Raw genomic sequence first — 16,058 nt, forward strand, 5'->3', positions numbered from 1 at the left:
ATTTCTGTTTTACAATTAGGTTAAAGTTCTCACTTACCTTGTGAAACACTTCTATAAATACTCAATGGATTGGCATGACATTGAAACTCGTGTTTTATTGATAATGTTTTCTAATGACTTTAGAGCTCAAAATGTTCCTCTGGCACAACCACTTGGTTGACTTTTGTGGTTTCAAGGACATTTTCTGTTTTCAGCTAGTAGATAGTTAGCCTTGAAATCTTTCTTGGGAGGAATTTCTCATTAACTAGAGCTGCACCCTGTGCTTGTTAGCAAATGTAAGCATGCTAATACACTAAATTGGTGAACTTAGTGTAGACCATATCTATCACAGCCCCAATTCCACAGGAGTTGAGACCCTTTATAAAATGTTGATAAAAACAGAAGTGGATGGTTTACAAAGATGTCAAACGTTGAAACTGAAAAGTTTTATTTTCATAGCAGGCCAGTTTAGCACCCTGACTCTTCTACTACTGAGCCATGCTGTTGTAATACATGCAAAATGTAGTTTAGCATCCTCTTAGTGTATTAAACAAGGTCTTCCCTGAAAAAGCCAGTGTTTGGATGGCAGCATATCTTGCTCCAAAACCCGTGTATATTGTTTAGCATTATTAAGTGCCTTCCCAGATGTGTAAACTAGCCAAGCCATAAGCACTTATGCATCCCCATACCATCAGGGATGCTGGCTTTAGAACTGTGCTCTGAAAACAAGCCGGGTGGTACCTCCTCTCTTTAGAGCAGAGGATGTGGTGTCCATGATTTCCAAAAAGAATGGCAAATTTTGATTTGTAAGACCACATGAATTTTTCTCCACTTCGCATCAGTCCATCTTAAGGCCAAATTCCACCAGATCCGTCACAGCTTCGGATCTGATAGGTTTCCATTCGAGTCAATGTGTTAACTTCCACTGGATCCGCTCCATTGCTTTCCGGCTGCGTCTCTGATCCGGTAGGTCGGAACACAACGGATCAGATACGCAAGACTTCTATTTTTGCCGGATGCCGGAGCACGACGCATCAATTCAGCACAGAGCAGATGGAGTGGGACAGGAATTCAGGCACCAAAACAAAATAAAAACCCAGTTAATTTTCAGAATAAAACACTCTGTGTTATTGTTAGATCGTTTTTAACTTAACTATGACAAAAAGATGTCATTTAGAGTGGAGGCAGGCCAGGAGTCAACAGGTCAGAGGTTTTCAGAGGCAAAGACAACATGGATGAGGAGAAGAGGAGGAGAATCCATGATTCAGTGATTACTGTGGGAAAACCTCTATCACATGACTCCAGCTGTCCGGTGGTCCTGCAGCGGATCGGAGACTGACAGGACACGGATCTAGTGGAAGTCCCGTGTTGAGAGAGACAAGTCGGCAGCATTTATAGTAGATTATATTGCTGTCGATATATTTGTCAAAATGGTGGACGTACCAAAATCTTCCAACTGTCTTCTTCCTTGTTTGTTTGCTGTACTTACAGTAGCCTGGAATGACCTCAGTGAAAGTAGACTGGAATAATACAACTTTCAGTAAGCCTTTACATGGTCATGTCTAACCAGAGCTGAGCCCCATTAAACAGTGTGGGAGCTCTTAACGAAAGGTACGCATTCAAATAATGGATTTGCTGCAGTTCCTTTTTCGGTTGTCGGTCCCTGTGTATTCGTTCCCATGTCTCTGTTTAACCTCGGCTGAACTACAAAAGTAACACCGATTCCAAATGTGAGGTTTTACTAAAAGACCTGTTTTCTGTGCCATACTCATAATAATAACCTCTATGGCTCAGTGACGTCTCTAATGAGAACTGAAGAGAACTGGCATCATACTACTACTACACACACACACACACACACACACACAGAGAGAGACACACACACACACACAGAGACACACACACATACACACAGGAAGTCTCTCCCCCTCACTGGCCTTAAGTGTGAAGTTATAATAATAGACATGTGTTTTTGTCTCTCTGTATATATTTCATTATGCAGAAAAAGCTGAAGGGTTTATTTTATACATTTTGTGTATGTTAAAGTACAACAGTGTGGATTTAAGTTTCATGCGTGTACATTTGTGTGTTTGGTTATCTGAAAAAACCTATGAAGTGTTATTGGCTGAGCCGGACATTATATCGCTGCTCTTATGAATCCAGTATGAATTTTCAGCCCATGACCCGCTATCTGTTAAATCTAAAGCGGCTCCTAGTGAGTGACGGCAAGCGTTTGTGAGCCAACTCAAACTGGAGAACCCTCAGAGGAAACAGACTCCACATATTTACAACTCTTCAGGTCACTTTAATGAAGGAAAATTCAGTACAATTTCAGACTTCAAATGTCATTGTTGTTCCATGGTAATCACCAAGTACATAATTTCTCCTTGGCTCTCCGTACATACATTACTGAGGTTATACAACTGGTCTCCAGGGCTTGTTTTCAACCATCTAAATATAATAAAATGACTTTTAAACAAACTTTCACTGTAGAAAAACAACAGCAGTTCTCTGCTGTGGCCTCATTGACTTTAAGCTCTTTGAATCCTGCCTGATTTAGAAACACTTTGAAACAGATTTAAAGTGATAAAGATCTAAGAGTGATCATTTAATTTTAATGAAGAGGAGAAAAACAGCACAGTTGGGCCATTATGTGGAAATACAAACACTGAGAATGATAGTACAAAAGCCCCTGCTTTTACTTTATTTCATAGATTTAACAACAGACTTGACAAATTCTCTTAATTACTTCTGCACAAAACAAACGGCCAAAAATGTGTGAAACGTTCAAGTTTTTTTAGCAACCCTTTAGTTTTTAGATTAATGCAATCAATGTTATTTCAGCTCTGCAGCCTGATGCCCCTTACCAAACTGATGCCCTCTTCACTGACTGGCAGGCTGCAAAGAAATATTGGTGTCTGCCTTGTGTGCTTCTACGTCTGTATGTGGGTTTAAGGTCACTGATTGGGCGAATTTTGATTGACAGGGGATACAAAAACAGGAAGAGGCGGAGCTGAAACATCAACTCTACAGCAGATAGTGTGAAGGCTGACTCCAGTGTTTTAATCGTTGCAGTCCAGCTGTGTGTGTGTCTTAGAATGGGGAGCTTACCCAGTGATGATAAAAAGAGTGGTATTACTCTTATTTTGATAGTCTGTGTGAGTAGGTTTGCGTGACAGAGAGGAATGATAAAATCCTGGAGATGCCATTGTTCTGTTGGTGCTTGATAACAATTTGTCAGCCCACTGCTTTCTCTGTATTGTTTGTGGTGATTATGCTTTGCCTGGAAAATCTTGTGCAGACTTTAGTTGTAGTGAAAAACTATAAATTAAGCTGAATTGATCCAGAACAAACATCTGAAAACACAACATATCATCATCAACCAAGAACAGAAATAAAGAATGACAAAGCTAAAGGATACAGTAAGAAAGATGGTGATTACTTTTAACAGAGACTCGAAACTCACATTTTGTTAGTCCAATTGGAATTGGTTGTCGAGTATAAAGCTTTACCTATTTGGCCTACATCATTATCGCATTTTACATGTCGGATGCCCATTTGCCAGTTTTCCATAAATGTTTGGCAGATTATTCAAACATTTCCAGTGACTTTTCTTGGAAATAAAAATCAGGTTAATGTTATTTCTAATTTATGGCATCAAAGGGACCCCAGTTTTGTTGTATAGACTTTATTTGTGTTTTTCTCACATTCTCAGTTACATATTATACTCAATTGAGTGGTCGTGGAATAATTGGACATCCCCCACCCTCCACCCTCCCTAGTCCCACCCCCCCAACATCAGGATGTAAAGTCAGGGTTCATGATATATCACTGAAATCAAAAACAACTGTACCAACCTATCACAACCATTGAAGAGAAAAGAGAAAAGAATGACCAAAACCTCATCTAGAAATAAGTAGTTCATTATCTATACCCACATGGATCTGCCTGCACGGACATGTATAAGCACAGGCACGCCTGCATAAGTGCATACATACACATACCCATAGAAACACATAAGCATACATGTATATACATCTACATGGGTGCATACATGGACACACATATCAAAATATACACCAATGATATAAAATTGGAGAAGAGGCTCGCAATCTCTTACTGTTAATGATGCAATACACAGCTACATGAATACAGAAATAGCCACACCCCTTACGGCAGCATTAAGCTTTGGACATGTGAAAGAAATAGTGACCCCTGTTTTAAAGTAAAACTGCTGTATTTGGTTTATTCTTTAAACAATTGAAATTGTTTGTTAAGTTTGTCTGTGAGAAGTCAGGAGGCTGTCGTCGATACTTGGGTCCCTGAAAAACTCTAACAATAAAAATTGCATTTCTTTTAGCAATAAGGGCCTGTGTCTGTAAATGCCTTCTTGTGCGGGCAGCTCCTTTTTTCTATTCAAAACCAATGCAGTTTAGCATTTTCTGTGCCCAGCGTCCCAAGTTAAAAAAAAAACACCCTCAACTCCAGCAGTTTTGTGTCACTGCTCTCACAGTGCTCTAAGTTGAAAATAGTTCATATTTTGATGCTCGTCAGTGTCACTCCTTATCACCGACCAATCAAAATTAAGAAGGGACAAGAATTGGCAAAGGTCCACATAGAAGAGAACAATTCACTCTTGTTCTTTCAAGGTACAGTTTCAGGGTCTAGAGCTGCTTCTGATGCTACGACACAATTGCTATCAATTCATTTTACATTTTCTTTGTAAATTGCTTTTAAATTAAAGCAAATTTGAAGCATACTGAGCATTTTTAAACAGATTTAAGAGTCACTAATGAGGAAAGAGGAAATGCTGATGGACAACTTTAGTCCCTTAGCGCAGTGGTTTTCAAAGTGGGGGCCACCAGGGGACGCAAGGGGGGCCTCAAAAAATTGGAGGGAAGGGAAAAAAATAGAATCTACAACACGATTATTTCCTATGCTAAACAAATGTAATAATTATTGAAAAGTGAATAAAAGTAAGAAAATACATTCTAAAAGTTGATGTTTCTTTACATATTTTGAAGCATTGTCTGTGGGTTTGCAAAGGGGGTCCCCGGCCAGAGGCTAATGCTTTTTGGGGGGCCTTGGCATGGTAAAGTCTGGGAACCCCTGCCCTTGCTCCAGTGAGCTCCAGTGAGAATGTGCCCTAAGGGAGTTTATATTTGCAGGTATTTGAACAAGAAAATGAGAGTGTGCTTGGACTGATAAATTGAATCAACAACTTTGAGGAGTTGGGTCTTAATCACTCGTAAAGCCATCCCATCTGAAAGGCTTTTGTTATTATTATGAATGGATGCACCTCCTGCCACAGTTTTTATTTTTAGATACGTATTCCTGAATAAGTCTTGATTCACAAAAACTTGACTTGTCTGCTTTAAGATTTGACAATACTTAAAAAATGTATCACCTAAAACCGGAACTTTACTTCACTCTGGAAATAAAAAATATATATCACTTTTTATAATGCTCTAACAACAACATGTACTAGTTTCAGACAGCCCTTGGGTGGTAAATATTTCATTTCCCCTGCTCTGTATTGGGAGAGCTCGGTCCCTGCTTGATAAAGACTTCCAGTTTTCTTGCCAAGACATTTGACTTTGCTGAGACTTGCATCAGAGCCAACCCTCTCAAAAATAGTCTTTTACCTGGTTGAGTGTTTTTGTGTAAAAGAGGCTGTGGAGTGGAGACAGAGGATACAGTCGGTGGAGTACAGGGGTTTGGGGGGTGGATTGTGTAGCAGAGATTCAGACCCATCCATTTATGCTGCGCTGTGGTCTGGGGTCTCTCTAGGCTTTCATTAGGCAGCTCTGCTTCCTGCTCCAAGGATGATTGTTTTCTCTCTTAATATGACACAGAGGTCCTTAACATCCATTAGAGACACACACACACACACACACACACACACACACACACACACACACACACATACACACACACGTACTCAAACACAGACAAAAGGAGAGACAGTCAGACGCACCAACACACATGTCAGACCCTCAGTGTTTCACAGCCACACACTCACACAGAGGCCTTCACTGGTCATTACAGACTAACTGCTGGATTTTTATGCAGATTTATTGAAGCCAGGCTTAATGGCTTTACCAGCCGACCTCTTTTTTTTTTTTTTTTCTACATGCATTTGTCTTCTTTTCTGTCCTTCTTCTTAAATCTTTCCCTCTGTCTTTGGTTATCACTCTCTCCTCCCTCTCCTCTTTATTTCTGTCCTTTCCTTCTCCCTTACTTCTTCCTCTGTCCTTGTAAATCTTTCTGTCTTGGCCAGTCTTTCTCCATTTTTCACAGCTCCTCTGTCCTTTGCTGTTGTCAGTCACTCTTTATCAACCTGCCTCTTCTTTCTCTTCCTCGCACTTCAGTCTGTGCATTTCTATTTCACCTTCTTTCATCCTGCGCTCTGTTGTCTGCAAGACAGGTTAGTAATGGTGACAACAGGTGAAGGTCAGAAACTTGAGTTAACAAACAAGAGTCATGCTTTACACTCTGACCCTTCTCTCATCGCTATATGAAGTTGTTATTTCACAATGGTAGGCACTGTAGAAACCAAACTTCCATTTTTTTCTGTAGATGTTGAGCAAGTTCAAGTTCGTTTTTCTGCTTCTGGAGGACTTTATCTCATAAAATCCCTGAAATCCCAGTTACTTTTACAAGTAAGAGAGTGTGTTAACAGATGGTTTTGTGAATTAGAATCTCAAGTAGAGCTGGACCCTGTAGTAAAGCAGAGGGGTTTTGTCACCCCTACTTGCTAACGTCAACCAACATGTTTGCCACAGTGCCAACAGGCTGAGGTGAAATGCACCAGACCTCTTTCCGCCGATTGATTGTATATGACATGTGATCAGTTTATCCCTGTCGTTGCATCGATTATCGATGAATTGATTGTTAAGAAATTCCACGAAACACAGATTTTTGTTTTCAATTTTCCGTCACGTGTAACAAACATCATATGGTCTCATATTACACTCATCTATCAGGGAGGTGTTTTAAGTTTAAAGTATGTTTCAAAGTGGATCAGCTGTTAAACGTATTGCGCACAGCGGAGACGCTCAGCTGGCGGCTGCGGCTGTGCGTCAGGTCTCCACGTGCGCTTTTTAAAAGAGGATCAATACAAAACTGCTGCCAACAATGACACAAACACAAAGGTTGACAGCTTTAAACAGGACATTTCCCACCTTTAGATACAAAGACGACAGACTGGTGGGAATTGCTAATAGGCTTTGTTTGCAGAACAGCAACATCAGAGCCGTCTGGGCTTTTCTGATGCTGCTGATTATGACCCAGTTGCACTCCCGGCTGACACCTGACCACGTACACACGCTTATTTTTCTCAATAAGAACGAGTAGACAGAAAACTGGACACTGTGAGTCTGAAGTACGTTTCTGTTAGTATTATGAGCCTTTACTTTATAAGATTATGTCTGTGGAGAATGTTTTTATGAGCCTGTTCGTTGATAATCTGTGTTAAACATGTTGTACACCCATATTTAATACAGTCAGTTATATGCATTTTGTTGCTGTACAAAAATATAATTTAGGGGGAAAAACATATTTGGCATTGTTTTTGACAAAAGAATAATAAAGTTTTGTTTTTTTATTGATTAATCAAAAATTGATTGTTAACATTTCCAAAAATCGATCACGGAAAATACTTAAAATGAACATCCCTAGTTTTGACCAATCAGAATGAATTATTCAACACAGTCGGGTAATAAACTTTGAATACATTTTGGTAGATTAGTTAGTGTGACACATTCTCAAGTGCAAGACATAATGCTACACTGTATTATGTAGCCAAATATTTAGTATTTCAAACTCTTTTTTTTAGATTATTTGATTGTAGTACAGTGTGTTGTAGAAAAGAGGAAACGTTTTAAGCTAGGTAGAAAATCAAAATGCAGAATTAAAAAATAATGTTAAAAAGGTCCTTATTTGTGAGTATTGCGGAAGTACAAAGTTGGTCACCTTCATCTTTTTTCTTTTCTTTAATTTGGTACTTTTTGTCTCTATTTGATAAATCAGGTATAGAGAGAGGAAACGTGAGGAGTAAGCGTAGAGAATGATATTCACCAAATAGCATTCAAACCTTTGACCTATGCAACGAGGACTGAAGCCGCTTTACTTGGAGGCCTACTGAGTTAAACCAACGGCCCTCATAATATTATTTTATCTGACTTCTTCATATTCATGTATTTGAAAATGTATTTTAAATGGCAATATGAAGGTTATTGCTTCCTTAAAGGAAATTACATTATTTATTAATGTCTTATATAATCGCTATATTATGCAAACAACAGTCTCTTAGCAGTCTGCCTTCAGTTTTATATTTCATTAATTTATAAAAGATGTTTAATTATTTATAAGGAGATAGCTTTACAGTTTGCCTCCCATAATTTGTGCCATAAATGAATATGTCTTCAACAACATAGTATGAACTTCAACATCACAAAGAGGAACAATTCAACATACAAACTGTATTCTTCCCGTTTTTCCTGACGGAATATGGTGACCAAAACCACATTAAAGTAAAAAAATCTTAAGATAGGCCTGTTATCCAGAGTGCGTGACACACAGGAAAATCTGGGTTAATTAACTTGAATGTTTATTGCAGGGTTTGAGGGATGAAGTTATGAGACCAGAAAGGAAAGGGTGAACATGGATGTAACAAAGCCAAGCAGGTGTCCACAGCAGAGGAGAAACAGAATTAGTTGAAGGTAAATTAACGATGAGCAAATTCAAATAAGAGGGGCTGGAAATTAAAAACTGACTGAACAGGAACCCGCGATCTGGCACGGACAGTGTGGCCGAGCAGTCTTTGTAGGAGTCTTGATTACAGGAAAGAATGCAGCTGGAAGAACTCTGCTCTGACTCCAGCACACCTGCCTCAGCTCAAGACATCACAAGAAATCAGACACACTAACACTGTAGTCACATGATCCTGGAATAATCCCATTGCTCAAGTTAGGAAGTTTTTTCTTCCAACTTTAGTGTCTTCAAAAGCTTTAAGACATAATGTGGAAAACTGCATTGATACTGAAAAACAAAATGTAAATCAGTGCAAATATGTGTCTAGGCCAACTTTCATGGATAACAACTTCTAGTCTGAGACAAATAACTTGGGCAAAAAATGACTCACAAACCTTAAATAATGAAAAGGTTTGTCATATTCATATCCAACATTTACGTTTGTCGGACATGTTTTTGCAAAGCATGTTAATACAGAAAGATGTATAGCAACATTTTCTCACAGGCTTCTCAAGTAGCTGTTTTGACTTACAATGTTGTTTTTATAAATGTCCTGAAAATTTGGATGAAGGTTTTTTGGAAATTTCTAATGAAATAATAATAATAAAAAAAATTCACATTTTGAGAAATTCTGACAGAAATTAATCAATGTTCCTGAAAGTCTCCATGAAGCTCCACCAAAAGTAACCAAAAATTCACAAAGTTTTCAAGAATTTTCAAAGAAGGTTTCTAACATTTTCAAACGTTCCTAAAAAGGTTAAATGACAGTTTGGAAAAAAATAATTATTCAAAATTATTAACAATTTGTTTCACAAGTGTATTTTTTCTTTTGTTTTAAGTTTTAAGTTTCAGTTTGCTGTTGACATAAAAGGATCTACTGAAGTTCCTGCAAAATAGGAGGGCACAAAAAAATCTGTCCTGGATTAGAAAAAAAGTATTTTCCTCACTATTGCTCCAAAAAGGATCACTCTCCACAGACTTTCAGCTCGGTTTATGTGAAGATTCATGTAGTACCTACCTACAGGTAGTTCAAGCTGAAATAGATACATTTTTGAGTCCTTGTTGTTGTTTTTAGATAAGTTGCAGATCATCATTACCATCTGAATAAGCAAACTAAACCTTAAAAAAAAACATGTATACAACCTTAACACTGTGAATCAGATTGAATGAAATTACGTGTATATTTCAGACCGGTCTGCAGGGAGGTTACACCTACACACAGTCAATGCTGCAGTCTGTTTCTGATGTTTATTTCTGCAGCCATTAGTGCTGTAAGTCCTGCTTTGTATAGTCACTCCTGAAGGACCAGTTAAAGTTTTTTTTTTTTATATGCTTTATAAACTCTGTGAGAGTATTCCACAATGGTTACCACTCTCACATTTACTACTCCACCTCTATTTGTAGTTTCAAGTGCACTGGTAGTCACTAAAGTGAACGTTTATATAATTAAACTAATAGATTTGATTTCCCAGACTTTAATAAAATGCAGGATGGGGACTTGTAGTCGATTGTGGAGAGGCTCCCAGATTCAAATGGGCCTTTAATCCTCTGTCCCCTCCGAACCAACTGCTCCCAGAGGCTGGGCCTGTAAATATGAATATGTTTCTACAGCCAATTTAGCTGATTAAATAACAAGTTGAAATGAAATTACCAAGTGATGCTGAACCATTTCTCAAAGAGAGCCGGGGTTTTTTTGTCCTGGAGGAGCAGTTTTTGGTACAATTTCTCAAGCTCTATTCCCTTTGCAGCTCGTTAGCTCAGCTGCCTGGACTACAACTGTACCAGACTATGACACACACACACACACACACATACACACACACACACTCATTTTGTCACACTGCTCGGGCACTCAGGCACTTTTGGGTTTGGCAAAGTAAAGGCAGCCAACATATAAAGCAGTCTGCACATAATGTAAGCCTGCAAGAACTCAAATGGTTTTAATGGAGACAGACAAAGACAGGGAAGTCAATAAAGGTCTATAACACTCCTCGCTTCTAGCACTCTCCCTTAATGGTGTTTCTATATCCTCACTAAGGAGTCTGGAGCCTTTTTAAACCTCCTGATTTTATCTTTACTCCTCATACACTTTTGCCATAGATTACCAGAACATACTCTGCCCTCTAGACTCCCTCTGCTTTTTGACCCTTACCTTCTCTTTCCCACACGTCTGCCTGCTGGCTGGGTTTAAATTTTAATTGGTCTTGTATCTTTTTTTTTTTTTAAACAGTTGACTTTCTGACCACAGGTTTTAATTTATTTCAACATACCATCCCTGCTCGGATGTATGTTCAGACTGTCATGCAGTTATTGTCTGTAGTATGGAGCATTAAAAAGCTGGTGAAGCTTTTCTTTTGTTTGCCAAAGTAATTGAATATTGAATATTTTCAAAATTAGAGAGTTGGTTCTTTAGGGATTGTAGGAAAAACAAAGCGTGGGAGCTTCAAGAGAAAAGCTTTTTCAATTATCCATTCTTCCATTGTGTGAGGAACATTTAAATAGTTCAATTTTGGCACCCCCTGTGGACAAAATGGTACATCTTACTTAATTGATTATCTTTGCCTGTCCATGTCTAAGTACTGTTGTCTCATGTAAGTCAGCTGCTGTCCTTTCACAGTTAAATACACCACTCGTTGTGAATCTTTGCTTGGAAAATGTCAACAAAGGCCGTCTCTTGAGGCTGCTCATGTGACACCTACCCCCTGGCATTAAAAATAAGGCATAAAAATAATAATCTACTAGATTAAATCTTGTCTCCAAAGGTGTCGTTTTGCTTTTTTGGGGTCATAAAGAAGCATCAGCATTCATTTCAATCTGTTTCATAACCATCAAAAATCTCCTTATAGTAGCTTTAAGGTCAAACTGTCTGTGTTTGATTTTTGCTCTGAGTAACCTCATGATTTGCTTAATACAATATATATGCATATAATTAATTATTCCACTGTGAAATCAAGGCTAAGGGTACTTCTCAGTCCTTTGATTGGAACAGACCTCTGAACTCACAATCATTAACTGAACTCAGCAGGAAGATGACCCGCTAAAGAAGGGCTAATGTACTGCAGTTAGATAATATCTTCTCTTTCTGTACATATCTCTCTCTCTCTCTCTCTCTCTCTCTCTCTCTCTCTCTCTCTCCCTCTCTCTCTCTCTCTCTCTCTCTCTCTCCTCTCTCTCTCTCTCTCTCTCTCTCTCTCTATGTGTTTGTGTTAATATCTGCATCTCTATGTCTCTCTGTGTAGTTATGGTTTCTTTAGAAAACATATTAGCATTCCTCTGCCGAGGGGCTCAAACAGTGCAATGTGTGTCAAGGGGTCAATGTATACACACAAACACACACACACACCAGATAAACACACACACACACACACACACACACACACACACACACACACACACACACACACACACACACACACAGACACACAGGTTATCAGTTTAAGTGTCTGTGTGTGTGTGTGTGTGTGTGTGTGTGTGTGTGTGTGTGTGTGTGTGTATGTATGTGGTGTGGTTGGGTTGGTTGAAGATGATTTTTACTGCAGCCATTAAAGCTCCATTATCGTGATGGATCATTATCTGCCTTATCAGGGGAACTGGATTCACACACACACAGACACACACACACACACATACAGACACACACACACACACACGCACGCACGCACGCACGCACGCACGCACACACACACACACACACACACACACACGCACACACACACACACACGCACACACACAGAGAAACAAACACTAACAGTTAGGTGGATTAAAATCTTATGACGTCCTTCCTCTGAGCGTGCAGGTTAGCTGTAGTGATTGAAGGATTTGGTCTTTTAGAGCAAACAGGCAGCCTTTAAACATGTCACTTTAACTACACTACATGAAAACCTTTGTGGGAAGTCTATGCTTATGGCTTGTGTTTCAGCGACTGACTGCAGCATGACTTTTTACACGTCCAATCTAAGACATACTGTGTCAGTTATTACAATTAGGTGATTTTAATCTGTGGTTGTCAATCTTAAGGCCACATGATGACTGTACCTATGAGCACGCAATGGGATTTTGACATTGAAATTTGGTTGACAACTGAGTGATTTCATGTCAGAGCGTCCAGCCAGTTTTTAACAGGCTAAGTTACGGTGACGACATTAACGTTTCAGGAAACGCAATTTTTTTGTGTAACTTTTCCTGAATTGTTTACTTTAGGGGTTAAAAGGAGCATGAAATTGACTATAGTGGTAGTATTTCTCTTCAAAGTAATTTTCCAGAGGTTGTTGGAATCTTGTTTCAGCACAGATGTAATTTCAGCAGCCTTTAATTTTCAGAAAAAAAAAAAAAATATGGCGATTAATGGGCTGTGTCATTTTAACAAGAGGGTACAGAGGCATTGTAAAGAGAGCAGTTTTAAACATTCTCCACTGAATAAGAAGAAGAATAGAAGACTGCACATGTGCTGGTACTGAGGCTGTGCAGATCTGACTGCGAAGGTAGTAAGCTCTTGGACACTGAAGTGGTTGATTGAGGTAGAGCTTGGTGACCAACAGTGATGAGCATTGCTCTGATGTGTCGGGAGTCACAAGGTCGAATCCCATCACCCACTTTATGATTTGTTATTGGTGCCTGTGATGAGTGTAATACAATCATTTTAGCCACATGTGCTAAAGTTGTGAATAAAAAATATGATCAAGAAAAGTACCAACATTCAAAAGTTTGTCTTGTTTAAAATTAGACAATGACATTTGCAAAATTGGAGACTTATACTATGTTTTTATAAGAAAATGATAAAGGAATTGATTTATCTTAATAAGGCACATTGATCCATGTGAGCCAGATTCCTTATAAAACTGGCTACCCCATAACAACAGAGTTATGTGATATGCAGACATTGCCCTAATTAAGATTGAACAGTTACACATTTTTATTCTAATTATGATTAGTGATCTAATTATAAGTAAAGGTGGTATCAGGGCCTTATTTGACCCATTTGTTTTTGGGTTCCAACACCTCTCAAGTGTCTGCAGGTCAAGGCTGTGTGAGTCAGAGAGCAAAAGAGCACACACACACACTAAACCATTTATCTCCTCTCAGTCGTCTTACAGCCTTATCTTTACTGCCGTGTTTTTCTGGGGGATTGCAGCTGAAATGCAAAGTCGTTAAGTTGAATTACCTGCAAACACACATAAACTGACATACAGGAAAATGTGTCAACGTATGATTATAGGTTGGACCATATTGTGCCAAGCTATGCATATACAAACACATGTGCAGAGAAATAAGCCTCATGATTTCCTTTAACTGCTTTGTCTCTCCTTCTCTCTGTCTAATTTGTATAACTTTAAACTTTTTTCCACAATCACCCTCCTAAAAATGCTTTGCATTCAGAGCAAATACTAGGTCTTCCATATTTTTCCTTTTTGTACATATCAAATCAAAGAAGATGTCATAAAGATTCAAAGGGCTGTACTAACATCCCTGTATCAATATCACAAAATTGATGTTTCTTAATATAATTTCAAGAATATTTTCCTTTTAGCATTGTTACTCCTAATTTTTTTCTTCAGGAAGAATGTTAAATACTGGTCAAAACAGAAGCAGCACATTCATGAAACCTTGACTTTTAATTCAAAAATAGGCACAGCTACATTTATCTTCTAACTATAGACACAGGACTGTATCAAAAGTGTTCTGATTTCCATTCATAGTATCAGTAGGATTGTACACCAGCTATTTCAAAGGTAAAGCTGTATGCATGAAAATGCATCACCAACAGAGGATTTCTTCAATATTACCATTTTCCAAAAAGTGACAGAAAAGATTCAGGATCAAAAAATAATCATGTTGTGTTCACTGTTAAAGAAAACCTGTGTGAGTAGAAATTTAGCTTTTTCTCTCTGTCTATTTTTTCATTATTCTTTTTTTTTTCAACCCTAATATTGATAACCATGTTGGTCGGTAGTCAGGATGGCCGAGCGGTCTAAGGCGCCAGACTCAAGGACTCACTCCTTCCTGAGTTAAAGGGACTTCTGGTCTCCAGATGGAGGCGTGGGTTCAAATCCCACTCCTGACACAGAATGACATGCAGATTTTACAATGACCAAAAAAAAACCTGACATTAATGGTATTGTTGACATCTATTTCATTGACCAAAACCAATCATGTAACTTCTTAAGGTTCCTTTGAGTTTTATTTTACAACTCTTTGTGCTCAACTTGTTTAATCAATGCGTTTTATATTGAAACTTCAGGTAAAACTTGTTGTCAGAAGTGGGATTTGAACCCACGCCTCCATCTGGAGACCAGAAGTCCCTTTAACTCAGGAAGGAGTCAGTCCTTGAGTCTGGCGCCTTAGACCGCTCGGCCATCCTGACTACTCACCAACATGTTGTCAAACTTGTAGAGCCTTTAAAGAGAGAAATGGGAAAGAAAAGTTGAAACCAGCTTTGCTTCTTACAATAACAAGGCCTCAAACATACATATCAGAAAAAGTAATTTCAAAGCCAAGTCTGATATCTGACAGTAAGCATGTTTATTCTCAAATGAGCACCTGATCAAAACGTAAACAGATACTTCATTTACCAGCTTTTTGAGTCTCTTGTCCAGGTTTTAGATTGTCGCATTTAGAGATCAAGGAGAAACTTCTTTGGCCTCCTTCAGTGCAACAAGTCTGTAAAATCTGTGTCAGGAGTGGGATTTGAACCCACGCCTCCATCTGGAGACCAGAAGTCCCTTTAACTCAGGAAGGAGTCAGTCCTTGAGTCTGGCGCCTTAGACCGCTCGGCCATCCTGACTGCCAAAAGCTTTTACAGCTTGGTGAAGATTTTAGTGGACAGAATCTTTTGATGTGACTTTACTTATTTAAAAGTCTTAAAACAAAGACACAAAGTGAGTTATAAGTCAACATTAGAGTGTCATGCCACTCAACTGAATCTGACAATCAATTTAATGTCACTTTCAAAATAGTGGACTGTTACAGGATAGTAATCATGACTGTATTTGTCCTTTCTGGTGACTTTTATCACCAACAGAGGATTTCTTCAATATTACCATTTCCCAAAAAGTGGCAGAAAAGATTCAGGATAAAAAAATAATCATTTTTTATATTCACTGTAAAAGAAAACTAGTTTGAGTAGAAATTCAGCTTTTTCTCTCTGTCTATTGTTTCATTATTCTTTTTTTTTTTCAAGCCTAATTTTAATAACCATGTTGGTCGGTAGTCAGGATGGCCGAGTGGTCTAAGGCGCCAGACTCAAGGACTCACTCCTTCCTGAGTTAAAGGGACTTCTGGTCTCCAGATGGAGGCGTGGGTTCAAATCCCACTCCTGACACAGAAT

At 38.6% G+C, this 16,058-nt stretch overlaps 1 protein-coding gene and 4 non-coding genes across 6 annotated transcripts in view; 3 read left to right on the forward strand and 2 right to left on the reverse strand.

Moving 5' to 3' along the window:
- The window catches only part of LOC117805359 (ELKS/Rab6-interacting/CAST family member 1-like), a 216,451-nt gene that overhangs the window by 195,781 nt on the left and 4,612 nt on the right, over positions 1-16,058 (forward strand). The gene's annotated exons all lie outside the window — the stretch shown is intronic.
- trnal-caa lies at positions 14,684-14,795 on the forward strand. Its single transcript has 2 exons — positions 14,684-14,721; positions 14,750-14,795. It is a non-coding gene; the product is annotated as a tRNA-Leu (tRNA).
- On the reverse strand, positions 14,984-15,095 carry trnal-caa. Its single transcript has 2 exons — positions 15,058-15,095; positions 14,984-15,029 (listed from the first exon to the last, which is right to left on the reverse strand). It is a non-coding gene; the product is annotated as a tRNA-Leu (tRNA).
- trnal-caa lies at positions 15,404-15,515 on the reverse strand. The gene is made up of 2 exons: positions 15,478-15,515; positions 15,404-15,449 (listed from the first exon to the last, which is right to left on the reverse strand). It is a non-coding gene; the product is annotated as a tRNA-Leu (tRNA).
- Positions 15,941-16,052, forward strand: trnal-caa. Its single transcript has 2 exons — positions 15,941-15,978; positions 16,007-16,052. It is a non-coding gene; the product is annotated as a tRNA-Leu (tRNA).

This window comes from Notolabrus celidotus, chromosome 21 (assembly GCF_009762535.1).
Source record: "Notolabrus celidotus isolate fNotCel1 chromosome 21, fNotCel1.pri, whole genome shotgun sequence".
Lineage (NCBI taxonomy): Eukaryota > Metazoa > Chordata > Actinopteri > Labriformes > Labridae > Notolabrus > Notolabrus celidotus.